Here is a 17868-nt window from a genome sequence, read left to right as displayed (position 1 = left end):
ATATCAACCTGATCCAAATATATTATTAAGCAAATTAGGATCAGGAATGTATGATAGATTGGATCAACTTGAATTTAGTTGTCTCCATTTTCAAATAATAATAATAATAATAATAAATGTAAATACCAAACAACATATGTTCATAGATAGCTTTCTACCATTTGACATTAAACATTCATACTTCTGACATTCTTGATGCTCGAACTCGAGACCTCAAAGAATAACAACAATTCCTTTACCACGAATGTCATTTGATTCGAGCATTTTTTCAAAAATTTTGAATACAAGTAAAAGCTCTACCCCTGGTTCAGTAAATAAAGGCAACTTGGGTAGAACTTTTGACAAAAGAATCACAAGATCCTCTCGACATACATCAGGAAGAAGAGGGGTATTCTACAATCAACTCAGCCCAAAAACTGAGGCATTAAACCCTGCATATGAAAGCATGATTGTATCTTAATCTTCAACCATAACCTAACATAACAAATAACCATAAACCCAAAACCCTGTTTTACACATTTAATCAATCTTGACGGATGAGTGGATAAGCCTCGTGAACCAAAAACATGCGTAAAATCCGATGGAACCCGTTAGCACGAAAAACGCATACGAAGCGATTAGCATGAACCCAAAGTAAAGGAGCCCGGAAACCAGTTTCGTGATCTCGAGCTTTGTGAAGAAGTAGAACGTGGCATAGAGGAAGAGGTACAAGGCCGAGGTGCCTGATGTGAGATATGACCACCACCACAGATAATCTTCACCGCATAACTGGAAATAGCAAAGCACAATGGTTATTTCAGCACAAGTGATAAGGAGGATAATGAAGACCAAGAAAAGGAAACCATAGATGTAGTAGAATTGATTCAGCCAGATCGAGGTGAGGATGAAGAACAGCTCGATGAAAACGGCTCCAAATGGAAGTATTCCTCCAATCAGAATAGAGAAAATCGGGTTCATATACCAAGCCTGTCACACTCTGCCCCATATTAGCCGCATATATATTATTATTATAGCACTAAGAATAAATATAGAGCACTAAGATTTTAATAAGGGGGTTATGGGGTTTTAAATATTTTAAAATTTAAGTGGTAGGCAATGGCTAACCACTATGCCATTTGTTGATTTCTTTTTATTAAAATATTGTTTGGTGGGTGTATTATTATTCTGCAAAAACACCCTCTTCCCGTGCATTGAACCCAAAACTGAATTTGTTCAGTAAGCTCACTCTCGACATTATTCGGCTTGTCTCCTCCGATCGGTGGTGTGGTACACCGTCGTGTCCTTCAGTCTCAGCAACGACCATCGAACCAACCCCAACTAACCCAATTCCAAAATCGATCACGGTTAGGCCAAACCGAGAAGAGAAATAGACACCCAAAACCCCGATCGTCGTTTTAATTTTGTCGATTCCGACCACTCCAACAACCGTCTTGTTTCGTCTGTCCGCCATAGGTAAAGTCAAATCATTTAATTTTGATAATATTTCAGTGTTTTAGCTTGAAAATATGTTATAGTTAGTGTTGGTTTGGATTGTTGATAAATAGTTTGAAAAGAGTGACTAATATGTAATTAATTTCGGTTATGGTGGTATTTTCGTAAATATTGTTAAGAAGGTGTTAGTTTCGTAAATATTGTTAAACAAGTGATATTTTGGTATTTATTTCGAAAAAGTGATATTTTGATAATTATTTTAAAAAAGTGACATTTTGGTAATTATTTTGAAAAAGTGATATTTTGATAATTATTTCAAAAAAGTGATATTTTGGTAATTATTTTGAAAAAGTGATATTTTGGTAATTATTTCGAAAAGGTTGATATTTTCGTAATTATTAATAGACTTTTGAGCATCTTTGACCGACTTTAAACGGCCATTAAACGACCTTTGATTTTGTTCGAGTATACCTATTCTGATATTTTTCGAAGTCCTGAATCCATTTCCGAAGTCCGTTTCTCCAAATTCGAATCGAAGGTCTCCAAATCTTTAGTCAAACCCGTTGACTTTGACCTTGACCAAGAATTCGATTTTTCAAAAAGTCATATTTTATGTTTTTCGATATACTGATTTCGATTCCGCAATCGGTTTGGTCAAATTTAGACTCGAAAGCCTCCGAATTAGCCCGTAAACCTGAAAAAAATCATATTTATCTAAGTGTTTTAATTTAGTTAATTGAACAGAATGGTGAAGGACTAATTATAGTTATGTTAAAGGTACTCGGGGATCTCCAGACTGTTTCACTACTCGACCCGGTTCCTCCCGATCCGCTCGTCCACGAGAAGCTGTGAATACTCGTATATTCTGAAACCCTGTTAGTTATTCTATTTAGAATATTGTTCCAAAAATAACTCTGTTCTGATATGGCTTAGGTTCCCGTTCAGTCGAAGAGCCTAGTGAAGCTGGTGCTCGATAGATCTTTCGGACTGACCCTATTATCGAGGTGTGTTCCTTATGTGCAAAATAAATGTTTTAAATATCTGTTTGAAATCTCATGTGCACATGATTGTTTTCTATGATTTGAAATATAATGTTTGATATGATTTTCCTACTAAATGATTTATCTGATTCTGGATTTACTGAAATGAAAAGCATGATTGCCCGATTTCTGAACACTGGATTACTGAACTGATAATCTGTCTGAACTCTGAATTACTGTTACTACTGGTTACCGGCTGAAAAATGTTTTCTACGGGGTACTTTGGGTTCTGGTATAAAGACTCTGGCAGGTTCAATCGTTGTTGGTAATTCCTCGGATAGGTTCAACACCGATTGGTAATTCCTTATGGACCTAAGTCGAGCCTTAGGTAGGCTCTGCGGCCCTGAGATTTTCTTGGGTAAGCCTTTGTGGCCCCGGGAATTGTCTTGGGTAGGCTCGCAGGCCCCAAGGTACCCCTTAGGTTGTGCATTTCTGGGGATCTGCACATGACGTTCGGTTGAAGGACGATGCGGAGTTTTTAAATTAAAAACTCCTATGATGTTTAATGATTGTGATCTGCACTGGTTTTGAAAATCATAACTGTATGTTTTTATTTCTGCACTGTTGGGACACACTGAGCCTCTAGCTCACTTTTCAAATTGTTTTACCCCTTTCAGATACATTCGGATATACACTATGTATAAGGCACTTAGAGGATTGGTACATTTAGTTCAGAGTGTTTTATTATAATATTCAGTTTCCCGAACTGTTTTTAATTATGGTGACATGTACCTTATTTCTGTAGTATTTATCGTTTTATGTCGTTTTCTGCTGTTGTTACTGATATTTGATTTTTGATGCTCCGGATTTATTTTATGTAATATTTTACCAGGTATCTTTCATGTTTTATATTATGAATTTAGTTTTATCGTTAATTATAATATACTTTTATATAAAGATCATTTGTAACATGATTTTAAATTATCGAATAATGTTTTTGGAAAAATGTCTTTCAGAATCTTTAATGTAATCTGCTAGACTTAGCCGAAACGCATAGGCCGGGTCTAGGGGGTTACAATGCTTGTTCAGGGATTTGCCTAGGGATTTTAATAGTCTTAACAGGATCCTCCATTGCTGGTTTCCTGAACCCAATATAACCACCCACAAAAACAAGTGGAACTGATATTCCGAACCATAGGAGAACCAGAGCAAACATTGTACCAAAAGGCACAGCCCCAGAAGACTTCTGGCCCCATATGAGAGCATTTAAGACAAAGAAGATGGCAAAGACGATGGCTGGGAACAGGACTGCAGTCCTGAGGGTTACTTTCTTCCACTCGGTACCTTTAAACATCTTGAGGAGTGTTAGAATTAACAACCTTACGTTTATTGTGGGGTCGGATGTTGTTAAACGAATGTTTTCGCTCCACTTCCCCTCATATTCATGTTTGATATTGCATTGTTATGAAGCAGAAAGAAAATGCCATCAAAATCGGATGCTATACCATAGACAACTAGAATTTACAACTTTACGATATGCATAACTCGGAGAAACTAACCTGTATGGTTTAACCTCAAATCCAACAATTCTAGCAGAGTCTGATTGCAAATCCTTATGATACTTGACAGTAAATGCCAAATGGTTGTGAATGAAGTATTTTTCCTCCTTGCTCTGAATGTAATCAGACAAAGTAAGCATACATAGCAGCTGACACCTCAACAAGAGAAGGAATTTTTTATTCTAATAGATAGTATGTTTACCCCAGCATATTGGCCTTTGAACCCGATATGGTACCCAAGGCTGATAAACAGTGCGTGAATCCTGATCTAATCTTCTAACAGGAACAACAACAGGAAGGTTATCCAGGATCCTGTCAAATGAATCACAATTTAATTAGGAAAAGATCCTTCATTTCAGAACAATTACAAGATTGACAGATGAATTTCAAGTCAGAAAAAACAAATAGCATACATATTGACGCTGTATTCATCATCAATATTCTCCTTAAACTGCTTTGCAGTCTTGCCATCAAGTGTAATTAGACAAAGAACGGTGCACATTTGTGATTTGTGGCTCTCTCATTTTAAACTGTGTTAATTCAAGCCAAAGGGGGGGGGGGAATAAGAAAAAGAGCTAATGGCCATAAAACAATCTGTCTCATCATCATCAGAGATACTAAAACCAACCACATAAGGAGAGTTTTCAATACGGTCACCGCAAAGCACTTCCCCAAGATTCTCTGCACTGTCCAATATCTTTTTCGGAGCACAAAAAGGAAGCGAATAATAAGAGTATGGAAGTTGTGTCTTTATAGACGTCAATTTGTTCACTTTCGGCTTCAACGTATCTCCCTGCAATCCCCCAACAAAAGAATCAATAACTAAACAAAACCACAATAGTTCCTCAATAGAACACTGCAAAATATCAGAGCCCTTTGCAAGAACCTAACGTGGTTCAACTTTAATCAAAGTCATTATCAAATAGGTAAACAAATACACATGATAAGACACAGGTCATTATGACGACATGTAAATTAAAATTCACTGGATACCAGAATTTCCTAATCTCGTGCTAAAGCAAGGTGCATTATGGAAATCAGTCGGCATAAAGTACTATTGCTAGATGCCTTAGATAAATGCAATAAAAATGCATTCGATTACAAATTATCAAAAAGAATGCACTCTCAGCATTGGTGAACTTAAGCTAATTCATTCAAAAACATCGATTCCAACGTACTAGTTGAATCTGAAACAACTTGTAACAAATCAAGAAATCATAATGGCCTCATTTCCATATCCAACACAGAGAACACTCATTAATTCCCTCATCCTATAATTCTACTGAAAAAAAACAGAGATCGAAGTGAAAATACGATATCGAAACCAGATCAATCAAGAAACAAAGAAATGAGATGAAAACGATAGGAGACCTTCTGGAAGTCCTCGGGGGCGACACCGGGAAGGTAGAAACAGTTGGCGCCGCGCACAAGGAAGAGGAGGAGAAGCGCCGCCATCATCGTGGTGGCGGATTTGTTGACAGATCTCGATCGAGATCCCATTTGTACGGCGGAGAAACTCTCAGTTTTCCTCGGAATGAGCGATGAGTCGAGATCCGGGTTTGTTTTTACGGGTTCAAAACTCTCGATACGGTGCGTCTTAGTAATTTTTATTATTTTGCCACGTGTATTGTTCTCTTTTTATCTTGGATCACGTGGTCTGTATATGGTGCGGAACCCGTAATTTCCCCTTTGACCTGCCCATATCATACGATTAGATTTTTTAGTGTATTTGAATTTAGGATAAACTACACCAATGGCAACTATGTTTGGGTAAATATTTGTTTTACCACTGATGTTTGAAAAGTGACAAATCGGTCACTAATATTATTGTTTGTTACAAAATGGTCACTCGACGTTAACAGCCGTCAACAAATTGTTACTACAGTAACAAAATACTAACATGACACGTTAAACCAATTGACTCAGCATATTTTACCCACCGTTTGACTATTCTTCTTCCTCCTCCTCCTCCTCCTCCTCCTCCTCCTCCTCCTCTCCTCCTCCTCCTGTTAGAGGTGCTCCTTTAGTCATTTCAATGCCTTTATCTAAATTTACTCCACTTCCGGTGAAACACATCATATTCTTAACTTTCGCAACAACATTAAGCCTCCCCATTTTCATTCTTGGAACCTTTTAAAGCTTTTGACCCATACCATATTGCTTTTCTAAATGAACTATATTAAGCAATTCACTAACCAAAAACTTTTATAAAAGGGTAAATTATATGTTTAATGCTTAACCTATTAATTTTAGTTCATTTTAGTATCTAAACTTTTAATTTTTCAAAACCCTACTTAACGTTTAGTTTTTCGTTTCATTTTAGTACCTCGTTGTTAAAAACTTAAGGACACTTCATTTTCCTGTGGGTAAATTACATCATTCATCACTCAATTTTCTCATCACTCCTATTTGGATACTAACGTTAAAAAATTTCAATAGACTACCAACTTTCAAATCACTCCTATTTTAATCACTTAATTTATTTTATTAATAATTTTTGTAACCAAAATAGGAGTGAGAAGATAGTTGAGTGATGAATTATGCGATTTACCAATAAAAAAGGTGCCACGTGCAAATCACCCGTTAAATTTTTAACGGTGAGGTACTAAAACGAAATAAAAACTAAACGTTAGATATGTTTTTAAAAAAAATGAAAGTTTAAGTACTAAAATGGATCAAAACTTATAATTTAATTACTAAACGCATAATTTACCCCGAAAAATGTGATAGCACCATGTTTCATGTTTGGTTGCTTTCTTGATAGAGGCTATTCAACCAAAGCCTAAGAGTGGATAATAACATTTAACCATTCCATTTAATCACTAAATAAGGTATAAAATATCTTCGTTTTCTTCATCTTTCTTACTAAGTGCAATTCCTTTATGGACTCTTACAAAATATCTCGAATCACAAACTCCAACATCTCTTAACTTAATATTATTCTACATAAACTCAAGAACACTCGAGTTCATTTTCAAACTCAATCCTATAAAAATGACCGAACATTTTATCGAATTAATTTAAGTACAAAACATGATTAAAATAATTAATTGATAAATTGATCGACAATCGTAAACGGTGCTAGAAGAGTGGCTCTGGTGACTCCGATAACCTTTGGAGAGATTTATTCATTACAAATCATATGAACACCCCAAAGGGTACCGAAACTACTGGAGCCACTCTTCTATCACCGTCTATGGTTGTTGATCAGTTTACCCGTCAACAAAAACTTACTCCATAAGATGATTTTGAATCAATCTAGAAACCGATAAATAATACAACAAAAGTCTCAAACATACATTCCAAGTACCCTATGAATAAACCAACATGTGAATCTTACCGCATATAATGGAAAAGTGCCCTAAGCTTCCCCTTTGATGGGGCACCCATGTGCTTCCCCCCATTGACAAAACAATTTTGCATTTTAGTGTATCCCACGTTTTCAAAAAGTACCCTTTGTTTGGAGAGCGAGAAAGTGAAAAAGAAAATGATAGGGGGACGCAAGGCAAGTAGTTAGTACAATCATGTGGAGCTTTAACAGCATAAAACATGGAGAGAATCTATCAAGTTGTATGACACAAAGAGCACCAATAACTTAAAAATGGTTGTCAACTTTTGTTTTGTAAAGGCATAATAATAAAACTAACCCCTAATGTTTGCTTGAATAATTACTTTGGTCCCTATTTTTTTAATATTTTAACTTCCAACATTTTAACCTCTGGTCAAAATAGTCCATATTAAATGAAAATACTAATCGACTAATGGTCAACACATGTTAATAACGTGATATTTGTACATGTGTTGACATATCATACGCCACATCACCAAAGTGATAATATGACATGTACCACATCACCCAAGGTATTGACATGACATGTATCGTGTCACCCAAAGTGATGACCTGATATGTACCACATCACCAATTAAGCACATATCATACGTTGATTGTTAGTCAACCAACGATTCCATCCAACCGAGACTATTTTGATCAAAAACTAAAAAATTGGATGTTAAAATATTCTAAAAAGATATGGACTAAAGTGATCGTTTATGTAAACATTGAGGGTTAGAGTAAAGGAGGTTAGGCATAAAGGGAGCTGCCTGGTCCCCCGCCACACATCTCTTGGTTCATTGCCGATGAAAAGCACATCCACACCGCACCAATTATCAACCATTGGGACCCCATGGGCTTCATGAGCAAATAATGAGGAGGTAGGCGTAGGCATGTAATGTAATAATTGGAAAGGATTGGATGACCGACGATTCACGATAGTGAAAGGGGGCATTGGTCCATATCTTTTTTATTATGGACTTTTTTTTTTGACAAATTCTAATTCTAAACCTATTTAAAGGGGGAGGAGAAAGGAGATTATAGGAAGGAATGAAGTGCTCCTAATGTACCTAAAGCCTATGACCTAAGAGAATATGAGGAACAAAGATGAACACCTTGGTCTACCGACCAAATTGCTTACTTAAATTAGATTAAATAAATTAAAATTAAAATACATCTATCAATCATATCATCATCTAATTCGATATTAAATTTATTTAATTGAATTAGAATGAAGATTAAATTGATATAATATATAAATATTGAGGCTCAAATGTATGATTGTATCAATTTCTAACAATCACATTATCCCCTCCTCTAAAAGTTAACGATGGTGGTTTGGTTGGCAATACTTAAATAATTATATGGTTTGATTGAAAAAAAATTAAAAGATTAGTAATCAAAACAAAAAAAAAAGAATAATAGTTAAGTGGTTATAAGTATAATTTACCCTTTACGTTATGATATATAAAAGGTTAAAATATGTGTTTAGTCAATCAATCATGTAATGTCACATGTCACTTTCTAATTTGATATTAAATTTATTTAATTGCATTAAAATGAATATTAAACTGATAGAATATGTAAATATTGATGTTCAAATGTATAATTATATCAATTTTTAACAATCATATTATCCCATCCGCTAAATGTTAGGACCAATAACTGTTTTGATAACACTTAAATAGTTAGATGATTTGATTGAAAAAAAATTAACAGATCAATAACTAAAATAAAAACGAATAATAGTTAGGGGGTTATAAGCATAATTTACCCTTTACTTTATTATATGTAAAAGGTTAAATTACACGTTTAGTACATAAATTATCAATTTTGGTCTATTTTAGAATATAAACTTTCAATTTTTTAAACCATACATAGCGTTAATTTTTGTTTCATTTTAGTACCCACCGTTAAAATTTAACGGAACTTTTGTGACATTTTTATGGGTAACTTACATCATACATCCTTTAACTATCTTCTCACTCCTATTTTGGTCATTAAAGTTTAAAAAATTTCAATTTAAGTACTCAACTTTCAAGTTGCTCATGTTTTAATCATTCTAATTTATTTTATTAATAGTATTTGTGAACAAGATATTTTTTAATTATTTTATGAGTATATAATTAAAATGAAAAATAAATTTAAATTTTATAGTGATTAAATTAGAAGGAATTTAAAAGTTAAATAATTAAATTAAAAAATTAAACTTCAACAACCAAAATAGGAGTGAAAAATTATATAATTTACCCATAAAAAGTTCCAAGTTGTAGCAGTTCCGCTCAATGGGATACTAAAATGAAACAAAAACTAAATGTTTTGGCATAATTTTGAAAAAAATAGAAATTTAAGTTCTAAAATAGATTAAAACTAATAGTTTAAATATTAATTAAATAAATAATTTACCCTATATAAAATTACTTATAAATTTGTATATAACAATTAAATAAAAGGCACTATAAAAAGTCTTTCTGAGTAACCCTGTAACACTGTCTCCTACTCCCCATGCAAAGCCAGTTCCACAGACTATAAACTGGGGGAAAAATACCCATATTAATCCACATTTTACATGAAAAGACCTTCGTAAAGTAATGGATTGGGGGAGATAAACTGCATTAAGAAAGGGAATCTGTTCACTGTTGATAGAATGTTCATGGAGATTTGCGCCTTGGAGGGAGAGACAATGGAGAGGAAAATATTTTCATATATCAACAACAAACAACAGGTTGATTTAAAAAGCAAAGGCGGCGAGAATTTGTTGATATGATGTATATCTGATAATATCATCATTCATGCACATGACACCTTTCTCTCTCTTTCTCTTCTTCCACCTCTTCCCATCATTATTATCATTATCATCTTCGTTTCATTGCCTTTCTTATACAAACAAAACCCTTATATTCAACACTCCTTTGCTTTGATTCTTTTGAGACTTTGGTCCCTTTTTGCAGTTATATTTCTGGGTTTTGTTTTGTTTTTTGTTTGGGAATCAAGATTAAGCGTCATGGATTTCATCATGAAGTGAGGAAACTGGGAAATGGGATGAGAACTTGCATGCTTTCTTCTTTGAAGGATTAGCCATTTCGTTTTGGTTCAGCTTCTTGTGATTGTTTGAAGGGTTTTCTTTTCCCTGTTGTTTCTTCTCTTCCAAGTTACTTTCGGAAAAAGAGATAAACATGAAGTTTATGAAGCTCGGCTGGAATCCTGATACCTTCAAAGTAGATGGCAAATGCATCAGGTAAATTGGGTTCCACTTGCATTCTTTTCTTCTTCAACAAAACACTGCAGATTTCGTTCATGGTTGTTCCATAGCTTACCGTTATCTTCGTTTTGAGTTTGTTCATATCCATTAGTTCTTACACTGCTTGAAGGGGCTTGGTTAATCATTGTCATGTACCATGGGGTGCTCTATTAGCAAGTAAACTAATTTTTCCTCTTCCTATTGATTTCCTTTTGGCTCGGTGACAGATTAACCACATGGGTGTTTTCATTACAGCTTTTTATTGTTTGGTTTTTGTTTTTGGAAAGTGGTCCAGCTATTGAACCTGTCATCTTTTTCACTAGTGGTCCAAAGTCCCCAAATGTTGAGGAAAAAAGGCATATTGTGTGCAGACCTTTAATCGTTATAAGAATTCTTTTTTCCTGTAAACAATTGCATGTTCCCATCTCCCAACAAGAACCAAGCTTGGATTTTACCCCAAGTCCTTAAGAGCCGATCGGTTTGGTTCGCCAAAAAAAATCATTATTTGAGAAATAATCTTTTCCTGAATTGCATTTTCACTTTTACTGTCATCATTTCCCTCTAGGAGTAAAAAAACTTATTACCAACGGTAAGGCTTTTTAGTTAAAAATGGTGGGAATGTCCCAAATTCTTAGGTAATGTCATTCTCCCAACGAGGACCAAGCTCAGATATTACCCCAATATCATGTCCTTAAAAGTATCTTTCACCTTGACAGCAACTTCTCATAATTGAATCAGTTCATCATTGTGTTGCTAAGGACAAGAGTATGCATGAGGGATCTGGTTTACTGCCTTGGGCCTGTCAATTTGTTGCTTGGAACTTTATACTTTGATTTGGGATTCATGCATTCTTTGACTAGCAGGTCTAACAAGACCCCTGTGAATGCTTTCTTTCTATCTTGATTAGTGGTTTACCTTCAAAATCTGTGTATTAACAGTTGCGAAACCGAATATATTTACGTTTAGGTATCAACTTTTCAGATGACGATGATTAATTAGAACTGCTAAAATGAAATCGGTGCACTTATCGGTTTTCTTGCGATGATCATACACGTTGCTTAGACGGTTTTGGTGTTCAAATGTAACTTGACATGTGAGTAATAACCGATGTATGTATGCCGTAACAGAAAATATCTGTCGATGCAGGCATGTCACTTCTGATGTGGAAACCAATGTCACCGTTGAGGTTGGTGAGCTGAAATTTTACCTTCACAAGGTATGCTCGATCCCCTTTCGATCTTCATGCCTCTTCTTCACGAGGTTCTGAGTCTTTTAGCATCTGTGTATGCAAAATCTTAGCTTATATATCTATGAATAAGTTCTATAATGCTTTGTCCCTGGAGCTGCAGTGCAGGGGTGCTTAATTATACGTTTTATGTGTCCTGCAGTTTCCTTTACTGTCAAAGAGCAACCGCATGCGAAAACTAGTGCTGAAAGCCGGTGAAGAGAACTGCGACGAGATTAGTTTGGTTGATTTTCCTGGCGGGCCGAGCGCATTCGAAATTTGTGCGAAATTCTGTTACGGGATGACTGTTACATTGAATGCCTACAATGTTGTGGCTGCTCGTTGTGCTGCTGAATATCTAGAGATGACCGAGGATGTTGATCGAGGTAATCTAATTTTTAAAATTGAAGTCTTTCTCAACTCGAGCATACTCCATAGTTGGAAAGATTCGATTATAGTTCTAAGAACCGCCAAGTCTCTTCTACCGTGGTCTGAAAACTTGAATATAGCTGGACGATGCGTTGACTCCGTCGCATCTAAAACCTTTGTGGAGCCGGCGAACATCACATGGTCCTACACGTATAACCGGAAGTTATCAGCGCAGGACAAAATAGTCAATGACGGTATGAAACTCCGAGAGAAGATCGAATCTGTCCCGAAGGATTGGTGGGTTGAAGATATATGCGAATTAGAGATTGATCTCTACAAGCGAGTCATGACTGCTGTGAAATCAAAGGGAAGAACGGATGGTGCAGTCATTGGTGAGGCGTTGAGGACTTATGCTGTCAGATGGTTGCCGGATTCTGTCGATGCCTTGGTTTCCGATGCACATTCCTTGAGGAACAAGTTATTAGTGGAAACAATTGCCTTCTTATTGCCTTCGGATAACGGTGTGGGTTGTGCATGTAGTTTCTTGCTGAAGCTGTTGAAAGTTGCTGTTTTGGCAGGGATGGATGATTCGGCGAAGGACGTTTTAGTGAAGAGGATAAGTTTAAAGTTGCATGAAGCTTCTGTCAAGGATTTATTAATCCCGGCACGGTCGCCGCCCGAAACTACGATATACGATGTCGGTGTGGTGCAGTCTATTGTGAACAGTATATTATAGATGAGAAACAGAGTCGAGATGTAGAGCTTGGAAAGAATGAGATGGGACGTACTGGTTTTGTCCTAGGACATGGATCCTTGATGTGCGTCGGAAAACTGATCGATGGCTATCTTCGAGAAATTGCATACGACCCGAACCTTTCCGTAGCCAGTTTCGTCGACTTGTCTCGGTCTATCTCTGAGTTAGCTAGACCAGTTCATGATGGACTCTATAAAGCCATTGACATCTACCTGAAGGTATGCTTTATTGGTTTTTCATAACGCCCGTCCCAATTATATAATGCGAAACGGAAACCTTTCCGACGAAGTCATCCGGCGGCGTAAAAATCGGGTTTATTTTGTTTGCAGGAGCATCCGAACTGACTAAGGCTGAAAGAAAGAAAATGTGTGGGCTGATGGATGTCAAGAAACTCACAATGGATGCATCTACGCATGCTGCACAGAACGAGAGACTTCCTCTACGAGTCGTGGTTCGAGTGCTCTTCTTCGAGCAAGTTAGAGCTGCAGCCGGAGCTCAGTCACGTAACTCCGATCATCATCGTAGTACTTCCGTTTCCAAGATCACTGCCGAAGATTGTCGCTCCTCAAGGAAGAGATGAGTCGAGTAAAGATAAACGACGGAGGCCCGAAAGAAGGTAAGTTGGTCAAGAAGAACAGCAAGAGCAGCAAGAGTGGCATGCAGCTACTGCAGTCTCGATCTCGAAGGATATTCGACAAGCTGTGGGTAGTAGGGAAGGGACATGCGGAGAATAGAAGTTCCGACACCTCCGGAAGTTTGCGAAGCCCGAGTTCGGTGGTGATTCGAGGCGACAGCGACACCAAGTCGATGGTTTATTCTTCAAGACGGAGGAGATATTCCATTTCCTAGACAAGGATTGGCAAGAACCTGGAACTGATGTAGGTGTAAAAAGCTTGTAGGATTTTGTTGTAGTTGATGATTGTGAAGCTATCGTTTATGGCATTAAACAAGTTCGTATCCTTGTTGTATGATCATCCATTTTCATGTGAAGCCTCATGTAGTTAGTTTTACCATGGATCTCGATTTAATCGAGTTGAGTCGCTTTTTTTACCGAACAAAACTCTGTTCGTGTTAAATGTTGACAAAACATGCTATTTATCTAACTATATCAGAAGGTTAGTGACAACGAGTAAACTCACAAGTTTAAAATTGTTCAATTCAATTTAAATTCAAAATAAAAAATTGAAATTCGATGTAAGCTCGAAAAAAAAATCGAATTCCAAACATGTTCAAACTTAGTTCGATCTACACAAACCCGAACTCAATTCGAACTAGAAATCGTATTTTTCGAGTCGGATATCAAGTAATTTGTTTAGGTTCATTAAGAACTCAAGTGGAGTATAAGCTCGAGTCGTGTCTATTCTATTTAAATATTAACTCAACTTTAAGTCGAATTCAAATAACTTGCTACATGTATCATTTCATTTATACCCCTACCTCCGAATCCAACTCGTTTTAATACCTAAGTTATTGGGTTTGGTTAGTTTTAGTACCTAAACATTCAATTTTTTAAAACTTAACATTAAGTTTTGAACGAGGTACTAAAATTAAACAAAAGTTAAAATTTTTAACGGCGAGATTCTAAAATGAAACAAAAATTAAACTTTAGGTATGATTTTAAAAGTTAAAAGTCTAGGTACTAAAACAAACCAAAACTGATAATTTAGGTATTAATCATATAATTCATCCACATATATATATTATAAAGAACAAATCTTCACTTACAAGATAGAGAATAATCATGAAGAATGGATATGACGACCATTCCTCTTTATTTTTTAAATAAAGGGTAATTTACAAATTTAATCATTAAACTTTATTCTCTCTAATCTTATTAAATTTTAAAAAATTTCAATTTTCTCACTGATACGTTGAGTTTTTTTTGTCACTGAATTTTACTCTCTTATTTTGGTCACTCCGTCGTTAAATAATTAACGGCATTAAAAACAACACCATTTTAAAAACAAATTTTTTACTAAAACGACGTCATTTTGCATTTATATAACATCTCATTCTAACGGTGTTAACTAGTTAACCGCCTAGTGACAAAAAAACCCAATGTATTAAGTCTAATGAGAAAATTAAAAAGATTTAAGTATAGTGAGTGAAATAGGAGAAAGAAAAATATAGTTACCAAATTTTTAATTTACCCTTAAATAAATCAAAAACCCATAACCACGAAACTTTGTTCCTGTGAGAAAATATGCATGGAAATTTCCCCAAAATTGACATACATACATACGTGTATATATATATACACACACACAAACACTTGCTAAAACACTATATGATTCTGCAAGTGGAAGAACAAAACTTGCAACGGCCATGCTTCTCTTTGAAGGCAACAGATTTGCATGCAAGGAAGCAATATCTTAGCTTTTGTAAATGTCTCTTTCTGGCTCCCGTTTTGGATGTTTCCAGAAAAAAAGGAAGAGATCCCAGATATGGCGATTAGGTACGGCATCATCGTATCGAGTTGGTTCTTTTTGATGGTCAACTCGACTCAGCCGCGTTTCGCTGAGTCGCTGCCGCGTTGTAAAGCTTGGTTGGTCCAATCAATCCCAACGGGCATGCCGGATCTCCGTCGAGTTCCCGGTGTTCTTTCTACCGGTAATCTAAACTCCATCTTCTCTTCTTATTCAACTCTTCAAATTCCAGATTGAAAACGAAATCTGATTTTGGTTTCTGGGTTTATAGGTGATGTGTTTAAGCGGTAGGCTTATAACTCAACCGAGAATCTGGATATAATAGCACAGTACTGGCAATTGAAAGCAACTCCGGAGGATTATCGTTCAGGTGGTTATGGATACTCAAACGCCGATATGCGCCGGTTCGGTGCCGATCAGGGTTTCGATGTTTATACTGCCCTCGAGAACGCCGCCGATCGAGATGTCGATATCAGGTTATCTTTCACCTGCAAAATCTATACATAATTAGGAGTGTGTGGAATTGGGCAGGAACGGAACTATAGAGCCCTTCCAAAATTTTTAGTTTAATAGCATTTTAGGTCCTTATTAGCTTAAATTTAAGTCAAATTAGACTTTTGTTTTCCTCTAATTTTTTAGATTAAATACATAATAAGACCTTATTGTTTTAAACTTAGCTACCTTGCCCCTCCTAATGTTTGACTTTGATTTCGTCCCTGAAATTGGAGATAAGTATTCGAGTTAGTCGAGTTAATCAAATTAACGAGTTATATTTTATCATTCAAACTTAGTTTAGCTTTTTTTTAGTTGAATCGAGTCATTTTTCGAATCAGATTTTGTTTCCTAATAGATATATTGTAAATGATTTGATTCCTTGTGAAATAAGTTACTACTTTTGCTTAGGTTTATACAGCACTCCGGAGTGCATCCAGACTACACCAAAGAGCCCTCCAGCCTTGCTTCAGGAAGACCAAATGTCCAGAGTGTGACTTTGTTACTTGAAAAATGGTGGGTTCAGGTATTGTCCATGCCAAAGTTTGGATCTCGGATAACCGAGACTTATATATCGGATCGGCGAACAACGACCGGAAATCTCTTACTCAGGTACACGATGGATCATACGGTTCGAGTTCAGGATGTCCTGATTATGGCTGAACCCTGCAATAACATGTCCTGGTTATGGTCACAGGTGAAGGAAGTTGGGATCTATATCGTCGGTTGTCCGAAAGTAGCGAGGAAGGTCGGCGTCTACTTTCAGAATCTATGGAGGCTTGCACATCTCGATGATTCGGTTTACACGACAACGATCTCGGACCAACAATGGCAGATTCAGAGAAAAGTCCCCTGCTGGTCACATTTCATCGAATCCGACCTGAGATGCATGTATGTTATAATGGTCTTGTTTTCGAAACTTGCAGTGCTTTGATTGTTAATACCTTTACATGTTTATTAATTTCAGGTCGCAACTTCCTCGTTTCGTGGAGATTCCGTATGCTGCAGGGTATCCGACGTTGTCGGACCCTAAAATATTGAAGTTGATTATCGATGCTCCCGGATATGGTTATAGAAGTCTGGTGCCTCAATCGAGCTGTCTGTCTTTCGCTCCGCCAGAGTTGTCGTTCGGCAGGTTCCAGCCTGATGAACAAGGATGGCTCGACACGATTAAATTGGTCGGAGACGGAGGGACCGTAAGGATCAGTACAATGGACTGCCTTGGTCAATCCCAATACATGAATCAAACAGTTTATTGGTCAGTGCTTTCGACGGCCGTCTCCGAGGTACATTTGGACACCATTGTTCCTACATAAAAAGAAATAAGTACTTCTTTACTCCAATGTCCTTTGCTCTTCGTCGATGTTCAACAAGTGTTCGGGTAAAGTCGAGATCAAGTATTACTAGGTGCCGGGTTACAGTTCGACCGGACCGGCCGTTAAAGACGGAAAGCCGACCGGAAATCTCTATCCGGCTTTCCCCAGAGTCAACCACGGTAAGTATGCGGTCAGCGATGTACATGCTCACATTGGCACTAGCAATCTCATATGGGATTATTTCTATACGACGGCCGATGTCAGTTTCGGGACGTATAATCCGGCCATCGTTTCTCAGCTTCGAGATATATTCGATGCAGATTGGAATTCGCCGTATGCAGTTCCGGTTGAGGAGTTGAGTGATGGTCATACTTGTTCTAGTTGATGGTCGATGGGGTTAGATAGTTGCTAAGAACTTAAAATTCATGGACGAATCGAACGACGATCGTCTTTTAAAAATTTTAAATTTTCATATAATTTAAATATTTTATTTATATTTACTAGTGATAATATGAAAATCAACTACGTGCGATATCAACTTTTTATCAAACTCGTTTCTTCATCATTTCTCTTTCAAGTTCAAATAATGAAAAGAGAAAGGACGGTCAAATTATGGTTTTAATCCTTTTAGTATGCTCAAATGAAAAATTTTCGAATCAGCACCAAATTAGCATATGTAGAAATGTTGAAGGACAAATTTATTATTATACCAATCCAAATTGTATAAAATTTATGGAAAACGAT

General features: G+C 36.4%; 1 long non-coding RNA gene and 3 pseudogenes across 1 annotated transcript; 3 read left to right on the top strand and 1 right to left on the bottom strand.

The window, feature by feature from the left end:
• Positions 1-409: 409 nt before the first annotated feature.
• Positions 410-5508, bottom strand: LOC120211912 (annotated as a pseudogene).
• Positions 1184-2398, top strand: LOC120211913. The gene is made up of 3 exons (XR_005524644.1): positions 1184-1452; positions 2209-2289; positions 2365-2398. It is a non-coding gene; the product is annotated as an uncharacterized LOC120211913 (long non-coding RNA).
• A 6449-nt stretch (positions 5509-11957) lies between the features above and the next one.
• LOC120211798 lies at positions 11958-13769 on the top strand (annotated as a pseudogene).
• Positions 13770-15319: 1550 nt separating this feature from the next.
• LOC120211911 lies at positions 15320-17534 on the top strand (annotated as a pseudogene).
• Positions 17535-17868: the final 334 nt, after the last annotated feature.

The sequence above is a fragment of the Hibiscus syriacus genome, unplaced genomic scaffold, assembly GCF_006381635.1.
Source record: "Hibiscus syriacus cultivar Baekdansim isolate YM2019G1 unplaced genomic scaffold, ASM638163v2 tig00109987_pilon, whole genome shotgun sequence".
NCBI classification, from domain to species: domain Eukaryota; kingdom Viridiplantae; phylum Streptophyta; class Magnoliopsida; order Malvales; family Malvaceae; genus Hibiscus; species Hibiscus syriacus.
This window is presented reverse-complemented; position numbering and strand designations above follow the sequence as displayed.